The sequence below is a fragment of the Perca fluviatilis genome, chromosome 12, assembly GCF_010015445.1.
Source record: "Perca fluviatilis chromosome 12, GENO_Pfluv_1.0, whole genome shotgun sequence".
In the NCBI taxonomy this organism is placed as follows: domain Eukaryota; kingdom Metazoa; phylum Chordata; class Actinopteri; order Perciformes; family Percidae; genus Perca; species Perca fluviatilis.
Genome location: NC_053123.1, coordinates 33,121,579 through 33,133,236, shown reverse-complemented (window position 1 = coordinate 33,133,236; position 11,658 = coordinate 33,121,579). Strand labels below are relative to the sequence as shown.

Below are 11,658 nucleotides of genomic sequence, written 5' to 3'. Positions count from 1 at the left end.
TATAAGATGAACACTGGCAGCAGAAAGGGAAAGAAGTAGGGCACCATGTTACATCGGATGCATTACAAGAGTCAACAACGGACTAAATATTCTTTTAACAGCAGATGTTTGGGGCTGGAAGTTTGTCCTGAGCAGAGGATGAAAAACAGACCTGTTTTGGGCCAGACAGGATTAGAATGAGTGAGGAGCCCTGACCCCCAGAGGGACACTAATGCCATCTGAATTAGGTTTTAGATTAGATTCAGCTGAAATTAAGCCTGGATTTAGACTCAAGTTCAGACTGAACTTGAGTCAGACAATAAACAATGAATGCAGTCAATGACGGTCACATATACAGATGTGTGTGCGTGTGTTTGTGTGTGTGTGTGTGTCTGTGTGTGTGTGTGTGTATGTGTGTCTGTGTGCGTGTGTGTGTGTGTGTGTGTGTGTGTATGTCTGTGTGTGTGTGTGTGTCTGTGTGTGTGTGTGTGTGTGTGTGTGCGAGAGAGTGTGTGTGTCTGTGTGCGTGTGTGTGTGTGTGTGCGTGTGTGTGTCGCTGTGTGTGTGTGTGTCTGTGTGCTTGTGTGTCTGTGTGTCTGTCTGTGTGCGTGTGTGTATGTGTGTGTGTGTGTGTGTGTCTCTGTGTGTGTGTGTGTGTGTGTCTGTGTGTGTGAGTGTGAGTGTGTGTGTATGTGTGTGCGTGTGTGTGTCTGTGTGCATGTGTGTATGTGTGTGTGTGTGTGTGTTCTCACCGTCCTCCATAACTTGCGTCATGGTGATTGTCCAGACCCCGCGCAGAGGAAAAAAAGGCTTACTTCACTGAAAAAATAAAAAATGACAACAACTTTTAATGTGAATCAATCTGATCTGATGCATCAGGATCATAACCTAAAACATCAAACGTGACATAATATAAAACCTTTTATTGGGGCCCGAGCACTGAACAAGTGTGAGGGGTGTAAGGACCCGTTAATCACTCCCCAAAATCTGCACATGCATCAGGACTGATTGAAAAAATTGAAAAATGTTATGGGTTTTGTGCTCGGCTTGGACCAAATGGCTCAATATTCAACAGTTTTCAAAGTAAAGCCCCCTCCTTTAACTTTCACATAGACTAAAATTGTTATGCATATGTAACATTGGAGACGATACAAAACAGCCTCTCAAGGGTCTACCCTAAACTCAACAGGACGTCAGCCATTTTTAGTGCATTTTTCTCCTTTTCCAAGGCGTCGCACTTTAACAAACTCCTCTTACAGATGTCATCCAATCAACTTCAAATTTGTTCTTTGCAATCTACAGACCTCGGTGATGAAGAGTTACTAAAAGCTTGAGGTTTCTTATAAAGGCGTGCGCGGGGCGTGTGGCCATTTTGCGCATTTCACAATGAAACAGCAAGTTGTTGTTACTCCAGTGTACATTGTCCAATCTGCCCTAATGATTTCTCCAGGCCTAAGGCCATGTACTTGCCAATATTGACTCATAGTCATAGCGCCACCTGCTGGCAACAGGAAGACAGCCTTATATTCCAGGCGCTGGACTTGGAACCCATTTTACAGCCACAATATCTCATCCTACACCTTGTATCATATATATGTGTACAGAAGTAATGCCTTAATTGTCAGTGTTTCTCTTAAAGCTGTATTATGGATCAAGTTGCAAAGAAAAATGACATTATCACCTTATAATGTTGATTATTCCTAAACCCAGCAGTCACAGAGCAACATGAGGATTCAATATGAATATTCATAACTTTATGTTTTTGCACTCAACCCATTCAGCCTCTTTTTTTCTTATGTAACAGTTACTTTGTTATATATATATATTGGTTATCTGTATTTATTGTTTATTTTCATATTAACGTTTAATATATCTGTTTGGGTTACACTTTACTTGAAGGTATCTACATAAGAGTGACATGACACTGTCATGAATGTGTCATAGACATTATAAACAAGTCATAAACGTTTATGACATAATGCTTCTTTTAGTAAGTGTCATTTGGTTTTTGTCATGACAAGTTATGGTCAGAATTAAAGTTAGGGTTAGGGTTCATGTGTCATGACTGCGTCATGACAATGTCATGTCACTCTTATGTAGATACCTTCAAGTAAAATGTTACCTCTGTTTGTTTATGTATGCACCTTTCACAAAGGCAAATTCCACATCAGTGTATCCTTTTCTGATATCTGATTGTCCACCTGATAAAAGTATTATATATTCTGTCTCTTTAGCTGCTAAATGCTCCACAATGTTCACCAGCTAGTCTCTGACTGTATATGTCTGCTTTACTTCCTCAAACAGCAGCAGGTTGCTAAATGTGGGCTAATTTGATGTTACGTATCCTCTTTAGCTTCTTATCTTGGCTTCTGTTCCCACCTACGCTTTCCAGGAAGAGCTTCCATTAACTAGATCGGAAAATCATCGAAAGACACATATGATAAATCTGAGCCTGTCAGTGGCAAAAAACAACCACTTTTAGTGAACGGCTGCCCGGTTGTTCTTGCTCAATATTGGATCAATTTAAATGATTTTTTGTTCACTTAGAAAACCAAATGTATGGCAAGGCAAGGCAGCTTTATTTGTATAGAACATTTCAGCAACAGGGCAATTCAAAGTGCTTTACATAAAACATTAAAGAGCAGTTAAAAACAATTAAAAACAATTTAAAAACAATTTAAAAACATTAATAAACAAATTAAAAACATTAAAAGACAAGAATAAAATTGATAGTGCAGTATAAGAATAAAAGTTACAGTGCAGTATAAGAAATTAAAGTTAATAGATGATTTAAAGAAAAGCAACATCAAAAAGATAGGCCTTTAGCTTAGATTTAAAAGAACTGAGAGTTGCAGCGGACCTGCAGGTTTCTGGGAGTTTGTTCCAGATATGTGGAGCATAAAAACTGAACGCTGCTTCCCCCTGTTTAGTTCTGACTCTGACTTCTGACTCCCAGATGACCTGAGAGGTCTGGGTGGGTCATAATGTAGTAGCAGATCATGGGAAAATAAAGACCAGGTTGAAAAATAGCAAAGTTACCCTTTAAGTGCTGAACAATAACTCTTTGCATTCTAGTCTCGACGTCTTTATGTTTTATGTCCCAAATACCCACGTACGGAAATATGAAAAGGAAAATTTGTGTATTCTGCAGCTTTTTCATGGAATATGTTGCCGATGACGACTCAATGAATTAATCATGTTAAATGCTTCAACTCCAACATGAAAGAATGAAAGATAATAATGGTTTACAGTTTTTACGATTGTTTACACACTAAAATAAAAATGTTCACGCAATTTGCAAAATTCTACTCCAATGAGCAAAACACCTCCACAGATTTGCACAACATTACACACAATGTCTGCTTCACCCTTTTGCAAAACATTACACACAGTGATTTGTAAAACTCTACACACATTTTCACACCTTAGACACAGATAAGGTTGTGTAGGTTACTTCCTTGTCATTACAAAGCACCGGATTGCCAATGACCACACTAATGAACGAATTGGATAAACACATCTACCAGGTGTGGAAGCACACATGTGCTAATTTGAAAACGCAGCACTCAGGTGTGCTATAAAAGGCAGCAGGTGAGTTCACCTGTCTTCAACAAAAATGGAAGGAGTTAGAAGAAGAAGAAGAGTGAGAATGAGGAGGGGGAGCTCAAAGAGGAGATGAAGGCGGGGAGGAAGAGGAGAAGGAGGTAGAGGAAGAGGAGAAGGAGGTAGAGGAAGAGGAGAAGGAGGAAGAGGAAAAGAGGTAGAGGAGAAGAGGCCTAGGTAGAGGAAGAGGAGAAGGAGGAAGAGCAGAAGGAGGTAGAGGAAGAGGCCTAGGTAGAGGAAGAGGAGAAAGAGGTAGAGGTAGAGGAAGAGGCCTAGGTAGAGGAAGAGGAGAAGGAGGGAGAGGAGAAAGAGGTAGAGGAAGACGCCTAGGTAGAGGGAAGAGAAGAACCTGAACAAAGAAGACGAAGGACCAAATTTGACTCGAGAAATCCGTGCAACACTTATTGACCATGTTATCAACCATGGACTGACACTGATGGAAGCTGGACAAAGAGTTCAACCAAATCTCAGCAGAAATACTGTTGCGTCAGTAATTCGGACATTTCATCGAGAAAACAGGTAAGCTAACCACACAGTATAAATTGAAACTGAAGCTTGTATAATCAATATTGTTTACTGTGACATTTGACTGTAGGCTGGCATATATTTATAAATTTATTCATTTATTTTATTTTTTACATAGGATTGAGGGTCGAGGACACCAAGGTGGAAGGGGCCCTATGTTTACGGTGCACAAGAGGCCGCAATTGTGAACATGGTTTTGGCCAATAATTGTATCAGGCTACGAGAAATCCAAGCCAATATCATCAATGATGACAATATTTTCAATAACATCCAACGAGTCTCTCTGTCAACATTAGGTCTAATCCTAAAGAAAAATCAAATATACATGAAGCAACTGTATCGGGTACCATTTGACAGAAATTCAGAGAGAGTGAAACATCTGCACAATGAGTATCTGGAGGTATGCATTGTTCATCTGACTATGGTGTGGTATCATGCACTGCTCATAATGTTCTGTCACAAAAAATATACTGTGCTATAGATATTGAATAGCATCCTATTTTCTTGTGTTTCAGAGAGTCTTGCAAATGGATGCTGCTGAAATTCAACATGAATTTATATATGTGGATGAGGCTGGATTTAACTTTGCAAAAACAAGAAGAAGAGGGAGAAATGTAATAGGGCACAGGGCAATCACTAATGCGGCAGGGCAACGAGAGTAAGACATCACCCTTTGTGCTGCTATCACACCAAATGGGGTCCTCCACCACCATGCAAATCTGGGACCCAATAATGCAAATCTGATACTTGCATTTCTTGACCGATTGCTTGAGATTGTCACGCATTACACCAAGTGGACCAGATGCGGTACATTGTCGTTTGGGACAATGTCCCATTCCATCGGGCTGCTCTGGTCCAGAGCTGGTTCCATGATCACCCTGATTTTGAAGTTTTATATCTTCCCCCATACTACCCCTTCCTGAATCCTATAGAAGAATTTTTTCAAGCGTGGCAGTGGAAGGTATATGACATGCGGCCTTATGACCGTTTGTCCCTCATTCAGGCCATGGAACAGGCATGTGATCTTATTGAAGCAGCTTCAGTGCAGGGGTGGATTCTTCATACAGGCACCGGCTTATTCCAACGGTGCCTTGCCAATGAAGACATAGCCTGTGATGTGGATGAAATTTTATGGCCTGATCCAGCCAGACGGAGAGACGAATAGTTACAGTATTCTTGTTGCTTTTACTGTAGCTTTCTTTCATTTCTGTTTACTTTTACTTTACTTTTCTTCAGAGTCAAAGTGTATGTACTGTAATTCATGCAGTAATTTTTATTTGTCTACAGATTTTATTTGTTTACAATAATTGATATCATTGTTGGTTGATGACTGAAACTGATTATGGTAGAAATACTGTAAGTATTGAAATAAATACTTGAAATATTCAGTCTGCAGCATCAAGTGTTGTGCAGTGCTTGGTAAGGTTATAGTTGGCCTACAGTATTTGTGTACATTCTCCTTAGATCTCAAAACAAATCATGAATGATGTTGTGAGTTTCTCACTATTTTTTGTCACCTAAATTATCTCTTACATAAGAATGTCTGGCCAAAAATCTAATTGCCTACATTTTTTTTTTTTTACAAATGTGTTTTTTATTTATCACAGCAGTGTGAAACTGGCTGAAATGAAAACTAATAGCATTTTTACAAATACGTGTATATGTTTTGACTGAAGTGTGTATTTCTTGACTGAAGTGTTTCATTTTGCAAACAATCTAGGAATTTTGCAAATTGATTGTGGTGTTTGGATAATTGTGATTATATTTTGACAAAAAGAACCCGGTTTTCAAAATTGTGGCTAAACAATTGAAAAAACTGTAATATATCTGACTATGAAACTGACTCTTTAAATTTCTCTTTTGAAATGTGAGTTACCTTTGCTTCATCTTACCTACGTGCCTCTATAACGTTGCCTCCTTTTGTGTTCCCTGTCTGTTTGTATTTCATTTTGCTGCCTGTCTTAACCAGGTCCTCCTTGAAAAAAAAAGAGTCATAAAGCAACGCAACTACACACGGAACTGCTGCGTGATGATTATCACAGAAACCTGGCTGAATGGACGGCTGTGCAGTTAGCAGGCCGAGCTACCTACCGACAGGATCGAGGTAGGTGACAATACAAACGCATTTTGTTGTCACGCAAGGTCGCCTGTTTTATTCGCGCAGACATTCTAATTGCATTTTGTGTCTGTTAAGAGGCACAAAGGCACTCTTTAGAACATGCCCCCACAACTGGCATTTTAGCTAACTGGGAGATCTGTCCATTAGATGCAGCTACTCCAGTTAGCTAGCACCAATTTTCATGTTTTTTTTTTCCTATCGACAGTTCTCGGTGACATCTAGCGATCAAGATTCAAGTAAAAATCGGCCAGAGTTCTCCTTTAACTGAATGGGACTCTCCGGGTTTAAATAAAGGTTGAATAATAAAAAATCTGAACATTATTTAATTAATGTAAGTTTATAATGCTTGTTGCACCTATCCAAAAATAAATAAGAAATACTTTAACAGCCTGTTCTCATGAACCATTCGTTCAAATATCATACGTTTTGGTCTGCATACATTTTCGTATATCATACCGGACACGTTCACGGGAATGCTTTGACTTTAATGCCCCAGTAGGGAAATTTCTCCTGCAGTTCCATAGAAGATAAAATCATGCACGCTGCAGAGTAATACAGCTCAACAACACATGTTAGTGTTGATAATCTTAATGGACATACATGTGTTTCCAGGCTTAAAAATTCTTTATATATGCATTTAATGAAACGTCAATGGAGATATTGAACAGGGAAAATCCCTTCCGGGATCCAGAGCCATTCAAAAAGTGTAGCGCTCACTGTTGAGCTTTATTGGATGGATTGCCACAACATTTGGGCCAAATACCAGCAGATGACTTTACTTGCAGGGCAGATGGATTTGTCATGATAACACTCGAAAATCCATCCCCGGCTTCAAGTAGTCTCGCTTGCAAAAACCTTCCTCCACAGCACTATGGAGGAAGGTCTGGCTTGTCCACACAGCATTCCTTGGATGGGAGAATAACGTGCTCTGGTTTATTGACATTTCAATCACAATTTTCTTGGGCAGTGCTAAACCACGGTGCCTCTGCTAAATAGTCTCAGGAAACAGAAAACTCAGATTGGACAGATAGTCTAGCTAGCTGTCTGGATTTATCCCTGCAGAGATCTGAGGAGCAGTTAACCATAGTCCTTCAGAAATCCATCGGAGGTTAGAACGCCAACAAACCTCCATACGTGGAATTCCGGCCTTACATACTGCTCACTACCGTGTTCCGTCATTTTCTCATTGACTTTACATTGGCATTGTTTTCCGAGGTGGCCACACAGAATTTTCCACATTCCGCATCACCAACACGGGAATGAACTGTTACCAGTCCGTGCCCATTTTACGGAATTCAGTGAGACCAGTCTGGGCAGCTACAGGCGTGGTTTAGGTGTATGTGGCGCAGGCCCGCGGAAGTGCACCGGGCTTTGAAGCAAAGTGAACATAGTGTCCAAACAGTGGAACTACACAATCTGACCTGTCAATTGATGCCCTCTGGCCCGGAAAGACTATTTCTCACTGACTAACAAGAAGAAAAAGATGTCTGTAAATCAGTGGAGACTTTTTTTGAGCATCACAACTCCCGCGAAAGAACTTGTTTCACTGTCAGAGTTTGATCCGCGTTTGGTTCGAAAACATTTGAAAAGTATAGAAGAGCCACACGATAAATCATTTAATCCACATTCGAAAAGATAGCAGCCAACGCTAAAAAAGCTCCAGGGCTCCGCGGGCAGAGGGTCTCTAGCACGCAGAGTGCATAAGCAGCACCGATGATCCGGGTACGCCACTGTGCCACTCTCATAAGATTGAACTCCAACGCTGTATTAAGTTTTCATCATACATCCATAGTGCGACAGCACAGTTTCTAGTGATGGCTTCTCAGATGGTTCTCTGTCAACGAAACAATGGTCCCACAGCCCTATGTTCCCATAGCCCAGTTTCCCATAGCCCTATGTTCCCATAGCCCAATGGTCCCACAGCCCTATGTTCCCACAGCCCTATGTTCCCATAGCCCTATGTTCCCATAGCCCAATGGTCCCACAGCCCTATGTTCCCACAGCCCTATGTTCCCACAGCCCTATGTTCCCATAGCCCTATGTTCCCATAGCCCAATGGTCCCACACGCCCTATGTTCCCATAGCCCTATGGTCCCACATCCCTATGTTCCCACAGCCCTATGTTCCCACAGCCCTATGTTCCCATAGCCCTATGTTCCCACAGCCCCATGTTCCCATAGCCCTATGTTCCCATAGCCCTATGTTCCCACAGCCCTATGTTCCCACAGCCCTATGGTCCCACATCCCTATGTTCCCACAGCCCTATGTTCCCACAGCCCAATGGTCTCACAACCCTATACAAAACCATCTGGGCGTCCAGGTTAACAAATTACATTACTAAAGACTCTGTGTTTACCAATGATTAGCTCATGTTAACACGCTAATCTAAGCTAAACATTTTACCTGCTAAACATAAACATGTTAGCATGCTGATGTTAGCATTTAGCCCTGGCACTGCAGACTCAGTAGTCCTCAGTCCTAAAAACTCACACACATTTAGTAAGAATTGTAAAATAAAATTCACCTCCTCTGCCTCCTCCTCTTCCTCTGGTCCAGTTTGTTTTCAGCGTGTGAACGCTTGAAGTGAATCAGCAGCAGCCAGTGGTGACTGACATGTATGTGATTTTACTACCAAACCAAAACAGACACTAATCCTCTCTAACCCGATTTAATCCACCAACCACCTCTCTCTCTTCTCTCTTTCTCTCCCCCTTCTTCTCTCTTTCTCTTTGCTTTCTTCTGTTATATTTTTAAAACAACTTTGTTTTCTGCCCGTCTTCCTGTCACAGTCTGTTTCTCTCTGGTTCGCTCTACATCTACGCCTCTTTACCTTCTCGCTCTTCTACCCTGTAGCTCTGTCACTCCATCCTTTGCTCGCTCTATCGCACACTTTAAGCACTTCTACAACAGATCACAAAGCTTCTTAACTCTTAGCTGCTTTTAGCCACACACACACACACACACACACACACACACACACACACACACACACACACACACACACACACACACACACACACATACACATACACATACACACACACATACACGGCAGGTCAGATAGCTCAGCACTAGCAGGCAACACAGCGTTAAGAGGGCAACAGTAGTTGCAATGTATTAAATCCTGCTGCAACATCTGGGTCTTCAAGAGGCCAGCTGAGTGTGTGTGTGTGTGTGTGTGTGTGTGTGTGTGTGTTGGGGGTAATGGTCACTGGATCAACTCCTCAGAGATTAACACTGAAGCTTCAGAAACAGAGAGAGGCCACAGAAACAGCCAGACGTAAGAAACATGGCTCCCCATGTGAAAATATCAAACCTGTCAAGGATTCACAAATAACCGCTCAGATAACCAAAAGCGAAAATGTATATTACTAAATCATGTCAAGTCAAAGATTATTATTATAGCCCAGTATCACAAAGCATGCTTCAACGTGCTGTACGTATAATAAAAACAGTGATGAGCTACATTAGCAAAACACACAAAAACATTTAGAAGTGAAACAGCTCATATAGGAAAAACAACAACTCTTTAATATGACCCACACATGCATTTTCCAACCTCATATAAACGGGGTCAGCCATATGTTCCCACATCCCAATCGTCCCACAGCCCTATGTTCCCACATTTCTAAGTATTTTTTTTCACTGAAAATCAGGCCCTATGTTCCCACATTTCTAAGCTTTTTCTTAAAATTAGGCCCTATGTTCCCACAGCCCTATGTTCCCACATTTCTAGGACATTTTCAAAATTAGGTCTTGTGTTCCTACATTTCTCTTCAAGGGTTAGGGTTAAGGTTAGGGTGGGTTAGACATTAGGTGAACATAGGGCCTCATTTTGAAAAGAATCTTAGAAATGTGGTTACATAAGGCTGTGGGAACATAGGGCTGTTTGTTCGTGTTTGTTGTTGTAGACCTTTAGCATGCAATTTATTTGTTCTTTCTAAATTCACAGAGTAAATCTCAAAACCAAGTCGTCTTCTCATCATTTTTCTGGGTCAAAAACTTAATTGAAACCTTTTTTTCAAATTTTGGTGTTTTTGCGACACTTTTGTTGCTTTTCTTGATGTTTTTGTCACTGTTTGCGACCTTTTTGTCACTTTTTCCGATGTTTTTATGGATTTTTTCTGCACATTTTTGTCACTTTTTTCAACGTTCTTTTATAAAAAAAAATCTTCAAATGCTATAAAATTGAATAAAACACCCAAATTCAATGAAAGTAGTGAACTGATCATTAATTTCACCTGTGAAGAGCGTCGTAGGGAACCATCGACCTTATTTTTTTGACAATTTGGTTGAAAGAAACCCAAATTTCTGATATATTTTTGAAAATGGGTCAAATTTGACCCGAGGACAACAGGAGGATTAAATGTGTATTACAGGATAAGGATAATAAGGATAAATCTTTTAGGGGGAGGGGTGACCCAAAGTTTCATGTCATGACATTTCACTGTCAGTTTATATTTCCAATTTTATTTTTCAGTCACTGTTCTGGTGTGGGATGGAGGAGTTTGAGGGGAGAGAGAAGGAGAGAGGGATTCATTTCTTCAGACAGAAGCTGCTGCGAAGCACAGATTGTAAAGATAATGGACGGAGCTTCTGGGTCTAACAAAAGGGAAGCCAATGCTGAAGTTCCTTAAAGCTGCATTCTATCTCATTTTCAGCAGGGGGCGACTTTGCTTCCTCCAAAAAGAACTCTGTTTCTATTGAAGTCTAGATTATGTTTTCCACTTCAATCTCAGAGCATAGCCACTTTTGCTTCTTGTAAATTTAGGACTTTTCTTTGATTTTCTGTTGATTAAAGCTTTTCAGTGTTTACAAGATATAAGAAATGTAAACAATCAAACATCTACCCACCAACACATGTAAATCATGGCTGGTCCCTTTATATATTTACCTGAAAGGAGAAAAGAGAAATCCATTACAACACATTAAAATACAATATTGTATCTCATACATTCTTTGCTTCTATTTTTCCTACAAATATCAAGAAAGGATAACAAGTAGAAAGGAACTTCAAAAAAGACTTTTGGAGAAAGTTATCTTATGTTGTCTAGTTTAAGATATTGCATAACTTATTAGAGATTGCTAAAGCGCACAATAAATCAAGCTTTAAAAAACAAGTAAAGCAACATCTAAGTGCCCTAAGCCTGTAACCATATTTAGTAACTATTTTTGTACTTTTTATGTATAGGAATATTTATATGTATACAAAGATGTTGTAAGATTTAACTTTTCTATTTTCAGTGCGTATGTCTGTAGTGTAATATTTATAACAGTATATGAAGAGGAATATGTATAGTTATATTTGCAAGAAGGAATAATGCTAGTTATACTGCTCTTATTTTTCATTATTTTTATATTTTGTGTGGAAAATGGGGGTCTCGGTTCTCTTCCAAGTGAAATAGAGTTCAGTTCACTTCAGGTGAGAACGC

General features: G+C 40.1%; 1 pseudogene; it reads right to left on the bottom strand.

Annotated features, from left to right (window-relative positions):
* LOC120569404 overlaps positions 1-794 on the bottom strand; it is a 40,158-nt pseudogene extending 39,364 nt beyond the window's left edge.
* Positions 795-11,658: the final 10,864 nt, after the last annotated feature.